This window comes from Pinus tabuliformis, chromosome 4_2 (genome assembly GCF_031772625.1).
Source record: "Pinus tabuliformis cultivar Carrire ecotype Pingquan chromosome 4_2, CPIR1, whole genome shotgun sequence".
NCBI lineage: Eukaryota > Viridiplantae > Streptophyta > Pinopsida > Pinales > Pinaceae > Pinus > Pinus tabuliformis.
This window is the reverse complement of record NC_142304.1, coordinates 84,927,028-84,954,365: the sequence shown is the minus strand read 5'-3', so window position 1 is coordinate 84,954,365 and position 27,338 is coordinate 84,927,028. Positions and strand designations below refer to the sequence as shown.

The 27,338-nt window shown below is 39.5% G+C and overlaps 1 pseudogene; it reads right to left on the bottom strand.

Moving 5' to 3' along the window:
• LOC149168313 (elongation factor 2 pseudogene) overlaps positions 1-18,898 on the bottom strand; it is a 53,610-nt pseudogene extending 34,712 nt beyond the window's left edge.
• Positions 18,899-27,338: the final 8,440 nt, after the last annotated feature.

Below are 27,338 nucleotides of genomic sequence, written 5' to 3'. Positions count from 1 at the left end.
AGAAAAAATGAACCGGTAAATAACCTGGAGAAATGTAACCTTTGAAAGCCGTTTTAAAAACCTTTGGTCGTGTTCTTGCAGTCTCACTTCCATCCGTTCATTTGGCCAATAGTTCATCTCCATATGTGTGTTTACCCATTTTGAGGAACAGTTGCGAAGAGTGATTTCACTTAGCCATCCTTGTGACACTGCCGTGATTGGAAAATTCCAACCTGTACCTGGAATCTGCTGCTATCCCTATTTATCACTCGTTCCTCAAAAGACGAGTCTTCTTTGAGCTCTTTTCACTGACTCGTAAAATATGAAAAGTTTGCCGAGTTTTGGCCTTCCAACTCGTTAAAAGGACCGGAAGAGCTATCCCTCCTCTAGATTTTAATCTTTTTGGACCTGAGGGATTATTGCACAAAAAGATCGAGCGCTTGTTTTGTTCGGCTCGTTAAAGAAATCGAAAATTCATCCCTTATGTATGGTTTTATACTTTTTTGGACTTAAGGGATTAGAAGACGAAAAAGGAATTTTGGAGTTAACTTTTCGTACCTTTTCAGACTCTCTAAAAATGAAAAGTACCGAGTTTTCCTTGTCGTTAGACTCGTTAAAATGATTAAATAGCGACAAACTTGTCTTTAGTCGAGAACGAGTTTCCCTATCGCTAGGCTCGTTAAAACATAGCGATGGGCTTGCCCGAAGGGCAGGTTATAGAACAAGCATATGTTATCCTCCTCAAGCTTGACAAAAATAAAGAGGTACTGGTCAGCAATGACTGGGGAAAAATTGGGAGGACCTCACAGCATTAATGGTAGCAAGTCGCTCTTGAACATGACACTTTGTCCTCCGTATCACATCGGGTTGGGTTGTTTCATTCACCGGTCTCATAACCATGGTCCTCGCCACACCATCCACAATTGGGGTAATGCTACCAAATCCATCACATCAGTGTCGTTATATGTTCAAGAGATGTGGTTCTGCAAAGAGTCAACCGTGTCCCATCCACTGCCATACATTATCCTTCATCCACTTCATGACCGCCACCCTGAATCATACATCACAGTTTGTTTTCACCTCATCACAATCATTAGCTCCGTTCCGTGTCACTGATGTGGGATTCATTAAGGCCCTCCTTTGACGGATCGCTCCTTGTCGACATCAGCTCATTATCCAAGGAGTTGATCTAGGAACACACCCTTCAGTACTTTGAAGCTTGCATGCCTCAATGGCAAGTTTCTCACTTCCGGCGACAGGTATACATCAATGACCTTCGACCAGAAGATTTTGCATGGTGGTCGACGCCAAGTCCTTTATTCCCACCATGTGGATTGTACTGCCGTACCTTGAGGGTCATCATCCTTATCGGTGATTCCTCTCGCGCTTGTTAACGGTTTACATCATTGACCGGTAATCAAGTGATGTCTTTCCATGTTCGACTTCAAGAAATTCTCACATGGATCGACTTGTACATCGAGTGAAGATCGGAAGAGATTGAAGACCCCAGATCTAGTTTCATCCATCCGGGCTGCGATATATATTCAGGACATAAAGACATTTGATATGTACATCATTACAGCAGATGATCATCCTTCTCAAAGGATGATAATTTCAGCAGAGAATTATCAGTCTACAATCAGACGATCGTCTGTTCTATGTACCAAAATGTATTTATAAAGCTGAGCATGGGAATGCCCGCCTCAGCTAGATCATGAAAATGTATGAAAAATAATGTATTGTATTGTATCTTATTACAGGACAATTCTCGGCAGATTGAATGAACTTCGGATCCTCTCAATAAAGCATTTCACCCGATAAATGACCTCATACTTTAGGGGGCATCTGTTATAGACAATTTTGTGCCTTACAGCAACAAGCATGAATTGTCAATAATCCAAGGGATCCAAAGTTCCCTAAACATGATGTTCCTACCCCTAGAGGAACAAGGTCAGCAAACCAACAGCTCTCAGATCAGTTCTCCACCTGAAAACACTCAAAAACAAGCAATCCTGAAATCAAAGCAGGTGCTCCACTAGGTTTCTGCGCTGAAACTCAGTTGCTCCATGGTGTACCTGCGTTGCAAAGCAAGTGGAACAAAGGCCACCTGCGCTGAGCGAGATGGGACAAGTGGCACAATGAGTCATTGTTTTGGAATCTTCCAAAAATGACACTTGGATCAGGGATTTCGCCTTGTGATGAGTCAGAGGCTCTGTTTCTCCAAGTGGAAGCAAAGTTCACCAAGTGGACTCAAGAACTGAAGATCAACTAAAGATTAACTGAAGAGAGAGAGGACACAAGGCAGCTACACATCAGTTGCAAGCTGACTCATCCTTTCTCAATTCATCTATATATTGAGCTCTCTCCTATGAGCTCAGGAGGCTGGAATTTTGTGCAAAGTAATGATATGCTGTTGGTTTCACTATTGAGCTATTGGGTGATTGTTTGAGAGAGGTGAAGAGGAGCAATTCTTTCTGCTGGGAGGTGTTGCTGGGTTGGAGCCTTCAATGGTTGTAATACTCTCAGAACCTTTACTTCTTCATTAATAAAAGCTATTGAGGTTCTTCTATGTGCTCTTGTTTCAATAATATATTGTGATGATTGCATGTTTGGTTTACACTAATCCATGAACCAGTTATGATTGCATGCCTCTTGTAGTTTCCTTCTTTGTTATTTTGCAGGATTTCATTGTAGCTGGGCAAGCAAAAGAACAAGGAGCTAGGAGCAAGCGGCCAAAGAGAAGAGTTTGGATTCGACATTAAGCGCAAGGCAACGGTTAGTGCATTTCTCCATTCTCTTTTGCTTTCATAAAGAAGTAAACCTTAAGTAGTTTGTTTTACAGTTGTTGCTAAGGAACTATCACCCTTAGAGTGGGATAGGGTCATCCGAGTCGGATACTTTTCCCTACAACAAGACCTTATCATGAATTGTTCTCCTTTGATTCGAGGAAGGTGAAATGTCTGGGGTTAATCAAAGACTTGGCTATCACCCTAACTCAGCTGCCCATGAAAAGCATGATGATGGATATTGTGGTAGCAGATGTCCCCCCTAAGTTTGGCATGCTACTGTCCAGAGGGTGGATTAAGAGGTTGGGTGGGACATTACAAAATGACTTATCTTATGCCACTGTCCCAGTTTTTGGAGGAGAAACCAGAATACTATACAGGGAAGCCCATCTGACCTATATCATTAGTGATGAGAAGAATCCCACTAATCATCCCATTTACGTTGTGGACACTAATTTTGGAGCATGTATTCTCCAAATTAAGAATCCCATAGGGCCTTGGTGCAACTCAAGAAACCAGTATGCCAAGCCATAGAAGAGGAAGGGACGTAGGCTTTGGATATTTTCTTTGATGGAGCCTGTTCAAAGGAAACTGCAGGAGCAGAAGTGGTGCTAGTGTCTCAAAAACAAGAAAGCACACAGCTATCTTTCAAACTGACTTTTTAGGTCACCAACAATATAGCTAAATATGAGGCTCTGATATTGGGCTTAAACAAGGCCAAAGACATGGGAATTAGAGACATAAAGGTGTTTGGAGATGTTGATCTCATCAGTCAACAAGTGAACAAAACGTTCCAGGCAAAGCACCCAAGGATGAAAGCATACAGAGATGAGGTATGGAGACTCAAAGAATCTTTTGATAGCTTTTGTATCTCATATATCCCTAGAGTAAAAAATCAGCTTGCTGATTCCCTTGCTGTGTCTACTAGCATGTTCACCCCTCTCATGCCCCCTAAATTGGCTTATGAAGTCCAGATAAAATATAGACCATCCTTGCCTGATAATGTCCAGCACTGGAAAGTTTTCGAGGATGATGATGAAGTAAATAGGTTTCCGTAAGTCATTTATGAATTCTCTGAAATACAAATTGATCAAGAGAATGAAACCTTGGAGAAATTTCCCCAACCCCAGCTAAGGAACAGAATTGGCCAAGACAGTATTGTACAGTTGCCTAGCAATCATATACCTAAACAGATAGTGCCTCTTAAGAAGCTGTTTGACCATAATGATGTGCCTCATAATATTTCCCAAAAAGAAAATTAGTCTGCAGTCCATAGGCACAACATAGGGAGTCTAGATCATCCAAAGTATATAAATCTATCCACCCATTTGTCTGCTGCCCAAAGTTCTGAGTACAGCACCTTAATGAATCAATTTTTTGATGTCTTTTCCTGGGAATACAGCGACCTTAAAACTTATGACAAAAATATCATTCAGCATAAGATCCCATTGGAGAAAGACACCATTCCTTTCAAATAGAAGCTGAGACCCATAAATCATTTGTTCCTCCTTCTGATTGAAAAAGGAATCAAGAAGTTATTGGCTGCAAAAATCATAGTTCCTATGAGATATTCAAAGTGGGTAGCCAACTTGGAGAAATCAGGTTATGCGTTGATTTCAGGAACCTGAACAAATGCTCTAAGAAAGACAAATATCCCTTGCCCAAGATGGAGCATTTGCTATAGAAAGTCTCAGGAGCCAAAGTTATGTCTTTCCTAGATGGATTTTCAGGGTATAACCAAGTTTCTGTACATCCAAATGACCAAGAAAAGACTGCTTTCACCACTCCTTGGGGCACTTTTATGTACTCCAAGATGCCATTTGGGTTGATGAATGTTGGGGCTACCTTTCAGAGAGCCATGGATATAGCATTTGTAGGAGAGAAGGATAAATTTGTCCTTGTCTACCTGGATGATATAACAGTATACTCCAGTAGCCATCAAGATCATTTGCAGCATTTGAAGAAAGTGTTACTGAAGTGCAGAAGGTTTGGGATATCAGTGAATCCTAAAAAGTCACAATTTTCTTTACAAGAGGGCAAGATTCTGGGACACATTGTTTCTGCTGCAGGTGTCAAGATTGACCCACAAATAGTGAAAGCGATATAGACATTGTCTGTCCCAAGATCAAAAAAGGACATTGAATCCCTTTTGGGCAAAATAATTTTTTTAAGGAGGTTTATTCCTAATTTTGCAGAACTAGTAAATCACATCACCTCCATGCTAAAAAAGGGATCAGAGATCAAATGGACTAATGCAGCAAGAAGATCTTTTGAAGCCATCAAGAGACTATTATGGAAGCTCCCACTTTGATCAGCCCAGACTACAGCAAGGAGTTCCATATCTTCTCCTTTGCTTCTGGTGACACCTTTACAGCAGTCTTATTGCAGAAAGATGAGGAGGGTTCATAGCATCCAGTGGAATTTTTCAGAAAAACCTTAATGGATGCTGAACTAAGGTATGATATTATTGAAAAACAGGCCTATGCCCTTATCAAATCTTTGAAAGCTTTCCGCATATACATTATGCACTCCAAGTTAATTGCATACATGCCCTCTGCTTTAGTAAAATATGTACTAACACAGCTAGATGTTGATAGAAGAAGGGCTAAATGGATTGCAAAGCTTATTGAATTCAACATAGAACTGAAGCCCACCAAGCTTGTCAAGGGTCAGGGCCTTGCCAAGCTGATGGCTGAAGAAAAGTGTAGGAGGCTGGACATAAATTGCATGGATACAAATTCAGAGGATGGACAAACAGAAGAAGCAACAGTAGGACATGACCAGTTGTTGGTTGAAAATCTAGCTTCTTGTGAATGGTATTCTATAATAGCTCAATTTTTGTTGAAGCTAGAAGTTCCTCCAGGCCTTAGTTCAAGCCAAGCTAGAACTATTAAGCTCTGTATTCATGAAAACTTGCTCTACTGGAGGGATCCCTCTGGAATCCTTTTAATATGTCTGGACAAAGAACAATCTATGGAGGTCATACATCAGTTTCATTCCAACATCCGTGGAGGACATCACTACTGGAAAACCAAAGCCCACAAGATCCTCAGGGCTAGGTATTATTGGCCCACTTTGTTTTATAATGCCTTTTCATTTGTAAAATCTTGTGACAAGTGCCAGAGGTTTGAAGGAAAACAACAGTTGAAGTCCTTACCCTTGAAGCCAATACATGTCAGTGGCCCTTTTCAGCAGTGGGGCTTGGATTTCATAGGGGAAATTAATCCACATTCTAGTGGCCAGCACAGATGGATCTTAGTAGCCATTTATTACTTCACTAAATGGATTAAGGCCATCCCTGCTAGGAAAGATGATCACCATGTGGTCATGAAGTTCTTGACAGAAAACATTTTCACCAGGTTTGGTTGTCCACACAAATTAGTTACAAAAAATGCAGCAGCTTTCAAGGCAAAAGAGTTGATGGAAATGTGTGACTCAATGGGGATTAAGCTAGTGCATTCCACCTCATATTACCCTCAAGGAAATGGTCTTGCAGAATCATCCAACAAGAGCCTGATAAGGATAATCAAAAGGCTGTTGGAAGACAACAAGAGGAACTGGGATTCCAAACTAAAGTTTGCATTGTGTGCTGACAGGGTGACCACCAAGAAATCCACAGGGAATTCTTCGTTCAAGCTGGTATATGGAAATAAGGTTGTATTTCCAATCCAGTTGACCCTCCCTGTGGCCAAGTTCTTGCAGGAAGAGCAGAATGAGGAAAATGACATGGAAAAGAGGATTAGTGACTTGGCCGAAGTGCATCAAATCAAAGATCAATTGATTGAAAAGTCTGTAGCACATCAAAAGAGAATCAAGGAAGCCTTTGACAAAAAGGTAAAGATGGACAATTTTAAAGTTGGGGACTTGGTGCTTAAATGGGATGCACTGAAGGAAAAGAAAGGAAATCATGGGAAGTTCGATGCTCCGTGGACCAGACCTTTTGTCATTACTCAGGTCCAGGGGAACAACACTTTCATGCTGCAAAGTATGCAAGGAGAAACAGTTTTTGATGGCCCAGTCAATGGGCAGTTTTTGAAGTTTTATGTTGTCTAAGGCCTTCAGGCCTCAACATTGTAAATATGTTCTTTTTACAATTTTTAGTGTAGGCTTAATTAGACTCCATGCCCAATGGAACACTAGGAAATATTGTCGATCTTGTTTTTGTATGAAAGGCAATGGTCTACGGTTCGTGAAACCTCACAGGGAGGATTTCATCCCCAGAAGGTGCCAGTGTTAGCTCTACTACGCAATTCTGACTTTCTAAGGTCAAATAGAAGCATGGTCTATTGGTTTGTGTCCAAAAGAGGTCTCACAATTGGTCATTCTTCCTTTTATTCCTACCCCGCTTACTCTCCACCACCTTCATTCCCCTATTTGTCTCCTAAACCCGACAGAGTAACCCCCTTTGGCTTTATCCCCAAGCGTAAAACCCCAAACCCACCATAAAACCTTACCCATACACCCTCACGTGCTCGTAAGCCCCTCATCTGTTTCCCACCGTTGATCACCCTAGCCGATCCAACGACTCCCGTCGCATCCGATAAAGGTGACCCTCTCTACCACTCCCTACCGTCAGATCATCTCCGCCAAGATCTGACAGTCTTCGCTTTCATCACGCTGGTAACTTGATCGAGCGATAGCGCATGATGAGAGTGGTTTTTCTCTCTCATCCGCTGCTACGTGTCGATCGTTGAATGGAATCGCTCGAGCCTGGGCTTTTACCACTTCATGCCCGAAAGCGGTGCGTTGAAAACCATTACTTCCCTACCAATCTGCCCCGCCCATTAAACATCTGTGCAGCTCCGTAGCCCGATGACCATCCGATATATCCACTAAAGATCCAACGACCCTAACGCACCCCACTCCCATCTCGGTCGATAGCCTCCGCCGAGCCATCTTCACCGTCCATTTTCCTTATCTGACGGTCATCCTTCTCTCTCATCCCAACTATCCATTTGCCCATGCATCCCATGTCCTTGACCATTCTGTTGCTTGAAGAAGGAGATGACCAGCTCTACCAGTATGAGTCACAGTCAAACCCTCAACAACCATATTTAACAGAAAGAATGGCCGAAGGGGAAAAAGATGCAGCACGACCTTGTAACTGAATTTATCAGTCATAGACTCCACCGATATGAGCACTCCAACCACCTAAAGGACAGCACAACACCTAAACAGATCATATTCACCCACTGAATCAAGCAACCTCATCCAGAGACTCCATTAGGCAATTAAATGCAGTTGGTGGTCAATTATGACCCCTCCATACCTAAACGGCCAAGTGCCCTAGTATTGTAAAATTTTAAATATCCAGAAGCAAGATGTAATCAAGGTTGGCATTTGATGTAAGGTTCAACTTCTTGAGACTGTAGACATTTTTTCACTTGCAGTGTCTCATCTTCATTTTCAGCAAATACAAGCTTCTTTTGTTGTTAACTGCTCACTGTCCTTTTTCCTCTGTTCTAAGCTTGTGCTTGATATGTTGTTTTCTTGATCTCTTAATGTTTAGCACTAGATAATTGTCATCTTATCTCTGTGTTAGAATCTCGAATGCATCACTGAATAAGTTTCTCAGGTTTCTTTCTATCTAATGCAGGAGATTTTTCATCATGTCTTTGCATTAATAGATTATATTTACAGGTTTCTTTACTATTTGCATATGGCCATCACACGGTCTTGTGTATCTGCTGGTGTGGTTAGTATTCTCCATATTCACCTAATATCTAAAACTATGAACATTGGTGGTATAAAGCCTTGTAGTTTGAGGGTGTTCATGCATGTCTGTAGCGTAACAAAGTAGAAGTGGACATCTGGCTTGAACTAAACCTTCATTCCTTCCATTCAACTTGCAACAATAGTTGAATTTATATGTTACCAGGCATCTTCAAGCTACAACCTATGAGAGTTTCTTGGAATCCTAACACTACCCTCAATCTTTGATCTTGCCTCTAGAAACCTTTTCGACATTATCACTGCCTACTAGTGAACAATGAAGATGCCTTCTCTACCTTCGATCTAGTGCTAGCACATGATATGCAACCTCTGCAACACACACTAGTTGATTGTGTAACTCGAACTAGAAATTAAACTATCTCCAATGGTCTCTTCTACTAGAAATCACGACCTCCTTTCCTTCTACTAGAAAACTGGAAACCCTCTGAGAATTTCTAGAAATTCCCTCTTTGTGTGCTTTCCTCTTCCTTGCCTTGTGTTGATTTCCTGCTGTGAAAATCCTTTATGAAAAATCATTGCGCTAGATTTTCTCTATGAATCAATTGAACTTCTCACTAGAAACCCTCTCCGACAATCATATTGCCTAGTGCTATTGGTCCTAAGGAAAATAAAACTTTTCCTCCACACTGGATCTGCAAATTGAATTTATTCCTCCAACAATTCACACTGCCTCATTGGCCTACACTGATCTATAAATTTGTGGTTCAAATCTCCCTCTGAATCTACACAATTTTTTCTTCCTTCGCCTAGATCCTTTGATCCAATATTTTCTACTCTAATACCATGTGATAATTCCTTGAATGCAACAACAAGATTTTAGTATTCTAACTGTCAATAGTTTATTTATCTTCTGAATTGTTATTCGGAAAATAATGATTAAAACATTGATGCATTTTTCACAATAAAAAAGGTTTTTGAAATATAAAGATATGGAATTGATAAATAGATGCACACACACAAAAAATAACATCGTTGTTTTTGGACAAATGTCCCTAGAGAAACCTATAAGGGCAAAACCAGTGTAGTAGATGAGGGTTTTATTCTTATGTAGAAAAGTAGAGAATTAAAATTTCTATCCTTTCTATCTTAGCTCCAGTAATTTATCTCAACTGGAAATATACTGGGAAAATCCTTTTCCCTCACAAAATCTCATCTTTGGAAAACTCGCACTTTCGTGGCAATTCACATAGCCTGGCTAGAAATGCACATTGCTTGCTCTAGAAATTCGTTCAACCTTTAGGAACCCTTCCTAGCAAGTCTTCCTACCTCCCTTTGCCTATTGAATCCACTTGCTTTGTCTCCCATAAATAGATTTTGCCTCTAGAAACTAAAACAAAGTCTCCTCTAGTAGGTTGCACTAGGAATTTGGTTAACTCACTCTGCAAAATATGACCTCATCTGCTAGATAATTCAACCTCTTTTCTTGACCCTAGACCTCATGATAATTTCTCCATAAATTCTCACTACTGCACACCCCACTACTATCTCTTCCCTAGGTTCAATTGTGCCCTTGCTGAATACTGCAAATTGGGTAATCAAATTACTCACAACATAATTGATAACTAATGTCTCTTCTCCAAGCCCTCAACTTGCTCTTATAATCTTATTTTAGGCATCCAACAGTCAAGATATAATCATGATAAATGGCTTAGATCACTTTGTCCATTAATAGATGTCTCTATAGAAAAATCAAATTACCTTAATTAATTAACCTTAATTAACCAACTTCCCTAAATTAGACTTAAAAAATAATTAAATTATTGGCTAATTAATTTAATTAAGGCATTTATAAGTCTTATCTCGTAAAACCTTTTCCGGGTTTTGGATATCTCATATTACTTAGCCTCTTAGACATCATAGAGTCTAGAAATCTTGTCCTCTACTACCATAGAGTAGCACCAATATAATATTTATAAACTTCCCTACAATTGTTTGTATTTGGTAAACAATACCATATATTTGGAATTAAAATGTTTGATCAATCTATATTGTATTACATATATTATATATTGTAAATTATTGTAGAAAATTTAAAGTGATAATGTACATTGACTATTGTGTAATGTTCCCTTATGAGAAAATCACATTTATCTTCCCAAAATACTAGGTTTTTGTTTATGAGTTTCATCAAACAATTAATACACCTATATTTCATTAACCACTTGTAAGAAAATAAATAAAACGATTAAAATGGAGGCAATTCTTCAAGCAATTGAAAATTTTGTACTCTTCCCTTCAGAGTTAATTCTATAACCAATATTTGTATTCAATGTTTGACACACAAAGAAATAAGACCCTTGCTCAATAATATTCATGAAATGACACATTAAATTGGTTGCTTGAACATCAAACCACCTGCTATTTTTATTAAGAGGATAACGAGTAATTACATGCCATTAGCTTGGCTGCAAGAATTCATCTTCCCAAAAAAGAAAAAGAGAGTACCATAACTTAATTGAGAAGTCTTGTATTCAACCTTTTGTTATTCTTTTGTGCTCTAAGAAAATGACTCAACCATTTAAATCCTTAATATTCTTCTAAAGGATATACAACTTTGCAAGATTCATATCTATTCCATGGTCCAACATTGTAGGGGTTTCAACTCCCATAAACTCATATGGCTACAAAATCTGACACTTCCTCAATTTAATTGGAAAATTGGTCTGCTGCAAATAATAAACTCAAAACTCTCCTTGTCCTTCATACCTTCAACAATTATTGCCACTGTAAATTTTTCCTTCCAATTGACAATTCATTTTGCTGCAATAGGAAGTTTGGCCCCAATGGATGAGAGAAATAAAGGCTCTTTTTTATCTCTATGAACACTTGCAAATAAGTTTCTCCACTAAATTCTTGTGAGTGGAACTATGTAATTCCTCCTTATCCCTTGGTCTAAAGCACAATTGAGAGATTTGAAGTGGTCCCTCCTTGTCAACTGGCTAGGGTGTATCGTTGCCGCACCGAGACCAATTTGGTCAAATTAGCTAGGGTGGATCTCGCACAACCAAAACTATCCTCCTTACACTAGTTCACACCCTTAAATTCAAGCTTAAAGAGCTCAAAATCAATATCAAAGACAATCGTCAATGCATACCCAAAAGTGGGCTCCAATTCCCCTTTTATAACTATTATCATTAGCATACCATGGGTCATTACAATATCATGAGTTAATACGATGGGTCATCAAAATACCATGAATTTCCACTTTTTACCTTCTTCCTGCTCAATAATAATATAAAGTGAGTTTATAAATGTTTCCCCTTATTTATCCATAGTCACTTAATAACACCCTTTTTTATTATTATTACTTAATTACATCACCTTAGAAATGTTACTTTTCCACCCAACTGATACTAAATAATTAAATTATTTAATCATTCGGAAAGGGACATTACATATTGAAGTTATAGAATTGTTGTTATTACAATTTATAGATGTATGTATAGCAATATATATAATGAAAATGATTGAAATTGATCTAATTGTAATTTTTCTTTTTAAAAGTACATGTCAACTATTTAGTCTTAATATAAAAAGAAAAGAAAAAGTTAGAGCAGAATTTTGGGGCCCCATATAGGGTTAATACATATCTCTAGACTATCTATCATCGTCCTTTACTCTTCGTTACTTCCACTTATACCTCCACTCTTCAAATTATTATACTTCATTGTGGCCTTATCTTATTCTTATAGAATACATTTCTATCTGTAGACTATCTATCATCTTCCTTTACTCTTGTTTCTTGCCACTTATATCTCTACTCTTCAAGTTATTATCCTTTACCATTCTTATTCTTATCATTAAGTTCACTTTTCATTTCATCTAATGATATTCTACCACATGTACTAGTAAGGGCTTATTTCCCTTATTTGGCCCCATTAATCATTTCCTTGTAAACCACTATCTTATTGGTATGCCCTTTTAATGGTCTCTCACCTTATCAATGCTAGTTTTTATGTCAATGATCATCCCCTATACAACCTTTCCATCAATCATTTTCATGGTCAACAACTTCATTTTATGGTGACCATCCTATATCAATGAATTTATTGTTAAGGATTACCTCTTGTAAATGAACTTCTTGTTCAATAACTACTTGATGCTCACACTCCACCATTTTCCTTGTCGACAGCATCTCCATCATCATCAACAAACCTATGCTCAACTCTAAATCTTTTCAACATTGACAACACATACGGTTATGCTTTCTACATCGATGACCTCTTTGTCAATCATATTTTTGGGTCAAACATAATTGTGCTTATGAACACTCTATTGATAACCCTTTTTAATCATTCTATTGTCAACAACCCTTTTGAAGACATCCACCTTGCTGACACTTTCCTTGTTAACAAACAACTCATAGACACTATCCTTATTAGTGCTCTTCTTGTTGAACTTTCCTGTGTCAATGCCCACATTTTTTGTAACAATTCCAAAAATTCTTATCAATGGTGATTCAAGGGTAAATCTAACTTAGTTGGATGATTTTTTAAATGAAATTGGCAATGAATTTTATAGAAGATTCCAATTCTTATCATTGTTTTTTTTGTTAGCTAAATCCTTTTTTTTCATGTCGTAAACCAATTTAGCAACATAATATAGGTTATTTAACTCCATAAACCCTTAAACAAAGATAAAACAGAACAATATTGAAATTTGATACATGATATTCAAGTTAACTAGTGCGATGAAGTGATCGGAATTGAAATTATTACTTTGGGATTTCCTTTGAAAATATTCATCTTATTCATGTTTCTTTTCCACTTCTCTTAAAAAAATGGTATGTAATGAAGAAAACACAAATAGAAACCATATCCCCTTATTATGAGGTGGTTCCATCTTTAATTTGGTGTGCATCCACTTAAGCATCTCGATTTTTGGCTATTATGGGGGAGATGTGGTGATTAGCTACAGTAGGAAAATGAAGATAGGAGCATGCATCATTATACGGGATGGATGATCCACAACACACTAATATTTATTCAATGCACCTTGTTGGTCCAACACAAGTTTAACATCTCATTATATGCATAAGATCCACATAATGAAACACATTATGATGATGTAGTTAACAAATACACCATTTCTTGTTTATGAAATTCATTATGAGTTGTATTACATAAAATCAAGGCATTTTAAGCAACCATAGATATATAACCATCTAAAAAAAAAATGAGCTTTTCTCCTGACTTCTCTTACTCCCAACCCCAATTCATATTGATATTTGGTTGATATGAGAATTATTTATTTCTTAACTTCTTACACTGGGTACTTTTAGTGACTATGAATTGTTTCATGAAATCATTGCAAAGAAAAATAAATTGAAAGCACATACCTAAGCCTCCTCTTCAACTCCTAGGGTGTGGTTATATTTCTATATCAAGCATTGATATCCCATTGCCTTGTTTTATTTTTCCTCCCTTTCTTAAGTCTTCCTTTTGGATTTCTTGCCTCTTGGAAGCATTGGAGAGTTCAAATGCTTCCTTACAACTTCTTCTGATGTTGAACTTTGAATCTCACCCATGCTTTCTCCTATCTTTGTTAAAGTGCATCCTCATTGGTGGGATTTTTCTCTTGAATATATTTCCCCCTCTTATATTTTTTCACATTTTCATTCACATTCTCACCATTCTCATCTATCTAAATATCCCCTTCTTCATTTTGTTTTCATTTCTTCTCTTCACTAAGGATCTCAAGTGATCTATTAAGGATGTGTTGTAGTGCCTGCAATACCCTCCAAAAGTTTGGCTTGCATCCAAATTTTGGAGCCTTCCTTGGTTTTTCCTTTGATAGTTGCAAACAATCAAGCTCACCCAATGAGCTCTTGTGAAGTATTTTCACCTTTTGATTGTTTGACCAACGGTTGTCTTTCAGCATGTTGATTGCTTTTTCATGCTTGTGATATAATTCTAGTGAGTTTGAAGGTTTGTCTTTGTGTGTTTGGGTTGTCTTCACTATGTAAACAACTGTCGTACTCACACACAAAGTTGTAAGCATTATCGCATGAGTGTCGTCACATTCGTCCCAATATCTATCACAAATGTTGCGCTTGGTGCTCTCAACTCCAACACAATCTCAATGAGGGCATGTTTTGTGTTGTTGTCATGGTGGTCTATTTTATCCCGTCATCAAGTATGCTAAGTGTATGATCACAATGTGAGTCTACACAAGTTCACTTTCTTTCGACACTTAGCCATTTTCCTGAAAATATGCCTGACCAGACAACTCTCTTCCATCAAACCCCGACTGAGATGCATTGCATAGTCTCAGCCCTCAGTGACCCATCTATGCTACTCAGAACTGGATAATGCTTGAGGTTGTCCTCCAAGTCAGCTTCACTATGTAATCCTGAAGGTGGGAAACTTGTCTACCTCCCAGAATTGTGCAGAAATTGCCTCCATGTTCAACTGAACTACGCATTTCTCAAGCACAGTCATCAACCCTCCTCCTTGTCCGCCAGAATCCTGCACTACTCTGAGACTTGTGTATGCATTCTTCCCCAAAATTATGACGAAATTCCCAATTGGTCATTTTTGGCTTGATGGGCCCTGACCCAGGTTTAGCGTTAAGTAGCCAAGCAAATCCCTACACTACTGGCCATTTCGGCATCAATCTGCAGAGCACAGACTGAAGTCTCACCCGAAGCATTATGGGGGGATGTAGGAGCTAAGTTTCCACACCCTAAGATAGTATTGATGTTGATTTTATACCCTTACTCCTATCTTCGTGCAGATCGATAAGCCTTTAGGGATTATCGATGTATTCCCTCTTTCGTCTTTCAGAACCTCCGCAAAGGTATCCGATTGTCCTTCAAGCAACCTGAAACAATGATTCAGGCACTTACGCGCCTCTGTAACTATGTTACTATCATGTTTCCCTAATTATCTTAGTGGTTAGCCAACTTTATCATGCAATTACAGTTACCCTCATGTAAACATATATTATTACTTGCATTCGAATAACGAATAGAAACATATACATTCGTGCATCAATTTAACATTATAATGTAAACCTAGAACTTAACATATCATAATTGGATGCAATAATCAGAGACAAAAAACACAATGATTCCAGAATACTTCTCTTTATTTATGATTCAAGTTCCCAGTATAGACTCTATCCGCCCTATGCACACAGCTGCAAGGGTTCGTGCACTCATCTGCAGACCTCCACCCTAGGCCTCTATGCACTCAGCTGTAGAGCCTCTTCCTATGCTAAGACTCTCGCTCTTAGCTCACCCAAACTTACCAATGACTCATGATTTCTAACTTACTTACTATACTGTCTACTTAGATATTCTAATACTTCCCTTTTTATACAATCCCATGGTCCGAGAACCATGGGTATATCTCCAAAACTGACACAACTTATCTAGACTAAGGGCAGAAAACCCTTTTAAATTTAGACATCCTCACACTCCACGACCACAAAATGCAGAGACTTTACATTTATTTACACAAAATTTGGGCCTTCTACCCTCAAACTTGGGTGTTTAAACCCAAAATTGACCCCCAGGGGACCTGTTCCCAATAGACCCCCAAAACAAACATGGTGACTCACCCTCGAGTCACTCAGATGGCACAGAGATTTTATCACGAAGACCCCCCATCTCGACTTGGACAACTGCTACCTCGGCGGCGCACTGCGTTGCCGCTTGCTTCAGCTCCTCGACCAACTATTCTGTCACTAGCCCTAAGCTATTAGCCTGTATCTTCTGTTGTGTCTCTTGTAGACTGGCCAACTTGCCTTCAATGGTGGTCGTGATCTCATAGGCCTCATCTAACCAAGGCGTTAAGCGATCCTTCAGCACAACTTCCTTGTGTTGCACTGCGTCTACCTGTTCCTTCAGTGCCTTTGCCTCCTATAGCTTCGCGAGCCTCTGCGTGATGGCAAAATTTTGCATTGTTGCCTTAACCTCATCGTAGCGTTTTTGTAGTTCTCGCACTTCTTTCCCAATCCTATGTACATTGGGGTCCTCTTGTAGGCTGGTGAGGACCTTGAGTGACTACTCAAAAAGTGTCATACAGTCCGTCACTGCACTTACTACCGCATCTTCCACACAGCAGTCGTGCACTGCTCCCTGACTTCTGGAAAAGTCGAAGGTTGGGCCTTCAACTGCAACTCCATGATCTTGATATTCATCTCCAGCTAAACCTTGGCCAACTTTGTGTGTGCATCGCACACTACCGCAGCGAGTTTTCAAACCCGCACATCGATTGGATCAGCCTTAGGGATTTCCAACTCTAGGATAGTCTAGCATGCTTCATCCACAACCTTGGTGAGGCATCGATTCTTATCTGTGAGTTCGGTCACAAGGTTGATGGCGAAGTCGCACTGTACATCCATTTGAGCATTGTTGACCTTTTTCTTGTTTATCACCTGCAAAGCGCAGTGATCGCGGGCTCAAAGTTCGACGATCACACCATCCTGCAAAAGGTAAATAAATTCGCTAGGAAGTGTTGCCATATTAAGTCCCATGCCCTTGAGGGTGCTGGCAGTGAGTCTATCAGCGTCATTCGTCGTCATCAATGCTTTGTCTGGAAACACTATGGCTCGAGGGTCCCTAGCGCGCAGCATCTTCGCAACTTCTGAGGTGCCAATGGCCACACTAGTGGGCACCACACTAGTCTGCATGTGTGAGGCATGGATCTACAGCTCGCGTAGACCCATCTGAATAGCGCCCAACGCCTACTATTGTTGTTGCTCGAACTGTTGCAGCAGTTATGTGGTGGCATCCCGCACCATATCCCCTATATCATTCAGATCCTCATCTGTCAGGGTGATCGGATCCAAAGACGTCTTGCTCGCTTTGGACTTCTTCCATGACCCTATCTTTTCTGGACCCCTAGTGTGCTTGATATGGAACAAAGTCGTCTCTGGGTCCGATCCTCCCTACTATGTCTATTTGTTTTCTTCTTCCTTTGTCTCTGGTGAGGGCGATTTCTCTTTGTCAGAGTTGTGCTCCTCTCCTCCTACCTATCCACTTGTCTCCTGCATAGTAGTGCGCTTTGCCTTATCCTTAGCGTCAGCCTCCTTTCTCCTTTTCACAGCCAGCTGCTCCATCTTCAGCTTGGCTTCTTCCTTCTTCCACTGCGCGGCGGTCTTGCTAGATCTTGCAGCCAAGTCTGAGGCAGTGCACCATTCTACTGGCCAGTGATCAAGGATCACATCGATCATGTCATTTGTCGCCAAGTAGGGAAATTCATGCAACTTCTGATTGGGGTCCTTCTATGCCCTTATTGAGACATGGTGGAAATTAGCCTTGAATTCCACGTACTCCTGTAATCTGTCAAAATTGGTAGGCGACAACTGCGGCTTGTGGTTGATGGCCATGTGCATGTTCATCTCCATCAAGGTCCAAAATATTTTGTTGTCCTTTATCCGCTGAGGATCCTTGGTCCGCCACAGCAAAGCGTACTTTGTTGCCTCCGGTAGGTCTGGTGCGACCGGAGGGAACTGACTATCTTTGGGTAGCTCCCATGCTACCAGTATTATAGATAGCAAGAGCCATGCATAGTAGAATGGCTTGCTGACATCCTGCGCCTCATGGCAGTTCACGAGGAACTCACCGTAGAAGCAGCACCCTAATTAAATTGAACTCCCTCCATGCATTGGGCTACCAAAGCTACGACTGGTGCCAACACTTCATCTGCACGACACTTCTGCATAGCCTTCCCTACCAAGAGTTGTGTGGCTACTTTGACTGCAGGGTCACAGATGCATGAAATGGTGTAGCTACGCGGCTTCTTCACTAACTTGAACTGTTACTTCATGGCCTCCATGAGGAGGACATGCTCACCAGCCTTTCCACCAAATGCCATCCCTGGATTTTCTGCTATGTGCAGCAGTCGCGTGATCCTGTGGATCAGCCTATCAGTGATGGGTATTGGCTCCTCCAGCCACAGACACCCATCATGTACCAAGCACAACAGCTGCTTGATTACCACTATTGTGATGGGTGCGCGGTTGTAATGTGGCACCCATAGTAGGTTGAGCAGTCTTGCCTTATCCACGCCTCTTAGCCACTTCCGCGGTTCCAACATGATCACTCCAGTGTTTTTGTGGAGGACCCAGTGTATAAGTTGGTCTGTTGCTAAGTGAAGGAACCACTTTGTGTCCGCTAAATTCCATTCTTCTAATTTCAAAAGGGGGACACGCCCCAAGCACGGTCCTTCAACCACAATTTGGTCTGGAAAGAAGGGTGTATGCAGGGTGACCTTACTTTCATCAATGTCTTTCGACACCTTGGTCTTTCCCTTGCGTGGAGGAACATACTCAAGCAGCTTAATGATGGGTTCAGACCCCACAATTTCAAAATCCTCTGTTTCCACCCCAACATCATCATCATCCATTGGGATATCCTCAATCTCCTCTTCTTTCGACTTCAGGTCAATCATCTTGCCCTTTTCCTATGCGGTGGGCTTATCCTTCTGTGGGTGTTTTCTGGGAGATGTGCGCACCGGCTACAGTGGCACAGCCTGCTTGACCTTCTTGATATTGGGGCCCTCCATGGTCAAGGTAGGCCTTGGCCTAGGCATCCGTGGAGACTTGGATACTTGAGCTGGTATTTTTGTAGGCGCAACCTCTGGGGCAGCTCCTTTTGCTGCCATAGCCACATCTGGAACAACTCCCTTGGTTGTCGCAAATTTCGCGCTCATAGCTTCAATAGGTGTCGACATAATGCTATGTAATAACTCTTAATTCGCCTGTGGCAATGTCTCAAACACATAACTTGCTAGCAAAAGTTTTAAGGTTTCATGGTTCATGTGTGCCTGAGATCTCAACAACTCAATGCTCAAAACGCCACGTGTTTTTTGTTGGGAAACCACCTGTAATTTATAGGCACTTTCAAATTCAAATCTGACCATTCCCCCCAAAATCGGTTCATTAATGCTAGATTGGTGGCAGATTTCCCAAAATCTTGCCCATAAATTCTAATTTAAATGTCAGCCCCCCGCTCCATTTGGCTATTTTTTCATCGTTAAATCATGAACAATGACTTTAATGGTCACGTTCCGGCTGCTTTGCGTTGTTGCTTCCTTGGTAGCACAGCCCCCTGCATGCTTCTGTGTGCATTGTGACATATCTTCGTTCTGCGCAGTTCCCCGTTCACGTAGCTCTCGAACTTGGGTAATGTAGTTTAGAGTCCCGCGCTTCCTTTCACCTACTTGAAGCGCTAAGACTTTGCTTCCATCGTATAGTCACCTAGATGGATCACCGATGTATGGCTTAAATCAGCTACCATTCACCTTCCCTAGGAAGGGTTCTCCATTCAATTTAACCAACTGAACTGCTCCACCATTGGTAATCTCCTTGATGGCATATGGCCCTAGCCAGTGCATCTGAAATTTCCATGGAAATTAATCAAATTTACTGTCATATAACAAGACCAGATCATTTACCTTAAAGGTGTGCAGTTTGATATGCCGATAGTGCCATGCATTTTCACGCTCCTTTTGAACATGTTGATGAAATCCAACTAGAAATCGGTCCTCCTCAAGCTCTGCTAGCTACGTGAGCCTCTCTTCCAGAGCTCTACCATCCATCATTCCTATGAGTGCCACTATGCGCAGACTAGGTAGTATTCCGTTAGTATCACAGCTTCTACGCCATACACGAGTCTGAAAGGTGTTTTCCCAGTCAACTTCTTGCAATTCGTTCTGTAGGCCCATAGTACCTCTGGTATGCGCACATCCCAGTAATTTCTCTGAGAGCTGCAAACCTTCGTCAGTGCGTTCTCTAGTATCTTATTAAATCCTTCCACTGTCTCATTGGCCTACGAGTGATAAGGCATACTCTTCTGATGATACGCCTAAAATTCTTCTGTCAATGCGATGATTGTTTCGTTAAGAAAGTGTGTATCGTGATCGCTCATCGAGATCTTTGGATAGCCAAATCTTGTCAATGCATATTCATAAATAAACTTTGTTGTTATCACGCTTGTACAGTCCTTCACAGGCTGTGCCTCCACCCACCTGGTCAAGTACTCAGTCGCTAATCTGAAATGATCATAAGTTAAAACTGATGTAGAATTGATTGGCCATTAATGATTTGAATGTTAACTGAAAGTGCGAAAATCAATAGAACTGCTTGAGAAGAAGACGTTACGACAGTTAATAAAACATAAGTAAGATGCAAATTAGAAGTGAAAATAGCAAAAACACAGCGATACCAAATAGGGAAATTGATTACGAGTTCATCCATGATGGACTACGTCTTGGGGTCCACTTTCAAGATGGGTGAAAACTTTATTAGGATTGAAATAGAAGAGGTCGATTACATAGATATCTGACTAAACTGAATGTGCATGCATGCACTTCTAGTCACTGTCAAAGGATATCTCTCTGAACTAGCTTTCCAATTCCTGTCACGGTTCCTAATTCTGACTCTGGATGCTCCTGTTACACTAAAAACAAAACAGCCTCTAACCTCCAGAATCTACATACAAAAACCAAAATCACTCTCCCCCTACTTCAATGAACAAAAACTGCCTCTTATAGCCCTACAGGTACATGTGAACTCCTTTGGATAAAACATGGCATGAATTTACTAAATTTGAGGGTTTTAGGTTTCATTCTAACCATGTTCTGCCACCTTAGGGATAAGCTTACATGGTATTCAAATTAGTTTTCACAAAACTCCAACAAAAAAACCCATAAATAACAATGGGTTAGCTCCGAACTGTTAACAGTTACTATCAGCACGAATTGGGTGGACCCCTAGCATGTGACCAAGTGATCTAACCCTTGGCGACCACCTGCATAGTTTACCCCTGTGGTTCCGGCGTTCAATTCACTGCGGTTACACCTGCTCACATGTTTCATGGATCTGTTGTGGTTTGATGTTGCGGTTATATCCAAGCTGACGGTTAACTCCAGAACGATCAATGCTAACCTTCGTCATTGTCAACACACCACTCACATGTCTACGGTTCTGATGCGGTTTAGTGTCGCAATTAGGAAATGTGGTAAACACTGGCGGTTCCTACAACGTTGTTCACATGCTACCACCGCTCGCGGTCTCCTCCCGCGCGGTTAAGACAGTGGTATTGTTTTTGCAATGCTTTAATGTTTTTGCAATAGGTCGAGGGTTTAGAACTTAGGGTTTAACACATAGGTTTAGGTTTTAATGTGTTAATATATTTTGTAATGTGTTGTATTATGGTCCGAGACTTAGGTTTTTAGCATTTGAATAATGTTTTACGTCATAGCTTTAGCACTAGGGTTTGACACCATTGCTTAGTGTTAGGACTTAGACTTAGGCTTAGGGCCATTACAAACATCTTTGTCACAATATGACATTTATTCATTAACACCATGATGACAACCCATATCGAACCCCTGCAACGAATGACACACCCATGTTGATGATCAACCCTGGAAGAACTGTTGAGGAACACTTGTCGACAACCAGATACAAAACCATTACCAAGAAAACCATTAACATCACCTAAACAACCTGAACCATAATCAACACTATCGAAATTGAATGACACTGGACTGAATTGTTGATGATGACACTGTACACTGAATGTTGGTGACAACACTGAACAATGACGATGAACCTATGCAACTGCTCTGACGAGATCCTCTTGGATCAATCCTCTCCACTTGAAAACTTTTGGACCACAAAAGTTTGACTAAACAAATAGTTGATGAGGGTAGAGCTCCCTCACTTTCCACCTTGCCCTGATGATGTAACAATACGTTCGATCAATCACCTGAAAGTGATGACCCTGATGATGTTGACCATGGCACATTTTGGATTGGTGACATGTTCCATCCATCTGCAGTATGAAAAACTTGCGACGATTGTCAAACAACATGTTATAAACATGGCAATTGATTTCTTTCCATGAAGAACCATGAGTTAGTGATTTATAATCATCTTTGAAAATAGTCTCTACAAAATATTGTTTAATACCATTGACATGTATTAACAATCTATTTTGTGGAATGACAGAGACAATCAAAGATATTTTTTACATCAAACTAGCTACTTGACTTGACATACTTTCCTGACTCTTGATTACTAATTGAACTTGCTGCCATAAACCCATCAAACTGTAAGGTGAAAACTGCTGCAACTTAGTTTGATTTTGAAAGTATTGAATTAGCTATTGATTTGTTTGAACCACTTTTTCTTCATTTATTAAATGATGTTTCCATTGATGAACACTTTCCCCTGATGCATAAGTTTCCCTTAAACACTTTGACACTGCTTTAGAAAAGGCTTTGATATGAAAACAAATAGGTTTCATCTCCACTTGAAAAGAGGTTTTCAAACTATTCAAAACATGAAATGGTGACACAACATAAGAGAAATTGAACACTGACTTTCCCCAATACTGACCTGTATCCCTATAACTGTTGATTTCCAAACTTGGACTAAATTGATTCATTCTGACATTAAGAAGAGGAGATTTAGGCACAAACTGTAATTCATGTTGTATTCCCTGCTTATGAGTAAGATGTTTGGTTCCTTTAAATAGAACTGGATAAATTTCTACTTCTTTGATCAAACTATATTTAAGCTGAGACTCATAATCTGAACAAGCATCATGTTTATTGTTATCTTGTTCCTTCACACACATGATTACAAATCTCTTATTTGAACTTATTAATTGCTTCATCTGATTAGCATTACTATTCAAATGATTTTATTTTGATGTTCCCTGACAATAATTCAACCCCATCTTTCTTAAGTGATATTTATGTTCTCTCCTGTAAAATATTGCATCACGATCATAAAGATAAGGACTGCCTAATACAACTCCACATATGTCTATTGGAACCACATCTAATTCCACTTCATCAATGTAATTAGTTGTAATGGAAAATCTTAATCGACATTGTTTGGTGAATTTTATCTGAGTTGATTTATTTAGCCATCCTAATGGGTAAGGTCTTGCATGATTCCGTGTTTCCAAACCCAAACTTTTCACTAAATATTAAGAGATTAAATTTTCCTATGATCCATTGTCAAACATTGTATCTATCTTTGTATGCTTAGAAGTTATCCTTATGTTAAACAATTCAACTCTTTTATCCTCATTTGAAGGATTTATGTTTGATGAAGATGCAATAGTTTTCGAACTTGAACCAGTGTCAGAAGTTTTACTTGTCGTAACCATAGCAGTTATCCTCCTTTCATCACCTGAATCTGAACCTAGATCTTGTTGGACTGCTGCAATTGCCTTCTTTTCATCCTTCTCCTTAAGGAACCTTTTGGGCTTAATTTCTGGATGAATTTTCCAACACTTAGATTCATCATGACCGATTCTCTGGCAATGAGAACAAGTAGGTCTTTCCTTCTGAGCTATTTATGGTTTCTTTCTCTTCGAATTTTTCTTCCCCTTACTGTCATTGGAATCTTTGATTTCCAACTCTTTGGATGATTGCAATGAAAACTTGAATGGTCTACCACCTGATTTAATATATATGGCCTGAACACACACTTCATCAAAATCATCAAGATTAAACATCAATAATGTATGCTGCAAATATGAATGTAAATTGCCGATGTATTTTGATAAAGTTTCATGTGTATAAAATGAAATGTCAAGTGCCAATACTTTCTTTCTGAATTCCTGAGTAAAATCTTGAACACTCTACCCTTTACCTTCCCTCGGATGCTGCCAATCAATAGCAACTTGCTACATGTATCCTAAAGGATAAAATTGTTTCCTAAGAGCTTTTAAAAACTTAGACCATGAAGAGATGATTTTTCCTTTTCGCTTTACATCTATTTGAGTTTTACTCACCAGATTAAAGTTGTTCCCCCCAATCTAAGTGTAGCTAACTAAATTTTCATTTTATCGTCAAATATGTTCTTAATACGACAATACACTTCTATCTTCTTAATCCAGTTATCTAACCTTTTAGGATTCATTTCATCATCATAAATAGGTAATTAAAATTTTACATCAAGTTTCAAAAGAGAGATTTTCTTCTGTTTCAGATTCTGTACTGGAAGAAGAATAAGAAGAAGGGGATGATGGAGATGATGGAGGTGAAGGAGGTTTATCAACCTTGCCTTAACCTTTCTCCTTCTTCAATGTCTTTGAAGAGGAAGTTGCATCTCTCGCCTTCTTGTCTTCGTGTTGGAAATAATACTGAGAGGGTGGGGTGAATCAGTATTAGCAAGTCAATAATATTTCATTTCAGATTTATATATGCTACTTCAGTTAATCAAACTTGTGCGTATATGCAACTGTATTTAAGGCAACTAGCATATACCCTTGAAACTTATAACTTAGTTAATTCATCACATGTTGATCTTTAATCTATGCATCAAAACCATATAAACAGTAACCAGGTGCAGTAAAAACAGAATAGACAACCACACACATGAACACAAGATATAAGGTGGAAACCCAATGTGGGTGAAAACCACCTACTACAATCGTCTCTATCTTCTTTTAATAAGAAACTTATTTTTACAATTTTTGTACTGGTTCCATCTTATACCAGTACGCAAGCTTCTACTTGCAGAAGGCTACAATCTTATCTCGTTCTCCAGCTTCTCCTGGAAGGGAGCTACAACCCCCTAGCTCTTGTACTAGCTAATGTGTTTACTAGTACGCAGGTGCTAGCCTACAGAAGGATACAACCTTCTCTTTTCTTCCAGGGACCACATTTCATAAATTTTCAAACTGGATCCATCAATAACATCAATCAAACATCAAATATATTTGCATCAATCAATCTCCTTTGCACCAACCAAAACTGAATCAATCAATCACTTCTCAAAATGTTGTAACCAGAATACAGTAACAGTAACCAGAACCCAAGCTAGAACCCAGAACACTACAACAGCAAACAGAAGTAGCTAAAGCATATTTTATTAGGTATACGTTACTTCAATGTGTCTAATCTATGTACATACTCCATTTTCTCAAGGCGAACCTGCGTATACACTGTTTTGATATGCAGAACTAGCGTGTATATGCATCTCTGCTAAAGTGAACCTACGTACAGATCTATAAATGATGATTTAAACTTTACAACAATTCTAGACATCATTTATACCCAGATCATCATATTTACAGATTACAACATGCACTAGTTATTCAGATAAAAGATCAAAACCACACAAATATACTTCTCTTCAAGCCTTAAGATATCGACCCATCAATAGAACTTATCCTTCATCAAGCGCTCAGGTTCATCCTTGATTCAGATCCAGTTGTGCACCATAACCCAATAACCTATATTCTAGATCTTGCTCTTCATTAGATATTCAATTCATGAGTGACTTTGCCTAATGATCTTGCTCCTCATTAGATATTCTTAGGCCTTACTCAATACCATGGTCAAAAACCACTTAGAATCAATACCTTGGACCAAATACCTAGGGTCAACACTTCGGACAAGATACCTTGGACCAATACCATGGATCAAAATACCATGGACCAAATATCATGGACCAAAACTAAGTTTTCCAACATGTACGCACCTTTCCATCTGTGAAAGTGCGTGTGTACGCTATATGCACCTTTTGGTCTGCGAACCCACATGTACACACGGCTTGGTCAATGGGGAACCTGCGTATACCTCTCTTTCTTCATTCTATGAGCCTGAACTGTGATCTGTCATCTGCGTGAGTTGCCATCAAGGACAACACCTATGTCATAGTGCCAAATCTATATCATAATGCCAACAATCTCCCCCTTTGGACTTGATGAAAACCCCATGTCACTCTCCCCCTTTTTCATCAAGGGCAAAGGGTTATTCTCCCCCTGAGTACATGTTCTCTGATATGCTGAAGTGTGTTTTCCATGCTCCCCTTGAATATAAGCAAGGTCTGCAAAAAGATGACTCTATACATACATCATAAATGACCTTCCTATCACTAATGACTCATACATACATCCATCTCCCAACCAAGTGGGGATATACCAAGTTTGACTCATCCACCCAACCAAGTGGGTATATACCAAATTATTATACATGTCAGAACAAGAACATTACATCAACCATCCCATGCATAGTTGGGAAACAAAATAGGTTGTTTCATGACCTTGACAATAAAAGATATACATGACATAGAGGCCAAATATCTAAAACAAGACTATGATAGTTATCAGCAACTATCATCAGCAGCATCTGTCAATTACCATCCAGACCAGCAACCATGATCTCCCCTTGAACATGTTCCACCTGTATAAAAAAACAACTGTGAATTTATACCAAGATCTTCTAAGATAATGCCAATAATGCATTACTATAAGTATATGCTCCCCCTGAACCTGTGCTAGATGATCACTATCAGATCCATATCAAACTTCTTTCATCCACTGATTTTCTTCAAACCAACATATACACAACTGTATCCAAAGCAACCGACATATGTACACGGATACGCTTCATGAAACTCGCGTACAACCACTTTTCTCTGAAATAGATAAGTTTTAACAGCAAGATGACGCATCAACTAATCCCAGCTTCTATCTGACATATTCAAATGTCTCTCTAGGCAGTGGTTTGGTGAATATATCAGCAACCTATTCTTTGGAGGGAATATACTCCAATTTGAGCTTTTGTTCAAGCACTTGTTCAAGTAGAAAATTATATTTGATGGGTATGTGCTTGGTCTTGGAATGCATGACTAGATTCTTTGAAATACTGATTACACTCATATTATCACATAGAATGGAGATGGGTGGAGTACATGTGATCTGAATGTCCTACAATGTTTGCATCATCCAAAGGAGTTGTGTGCAACAAGATGTAGCAGCCACATATTCTGCTTCAATTGTAGATAATGCAATTGAACTTTGTTTCTTATTGAACCAAGACACTAATCTAGAACCCATATAGAAATCACTACCACTAG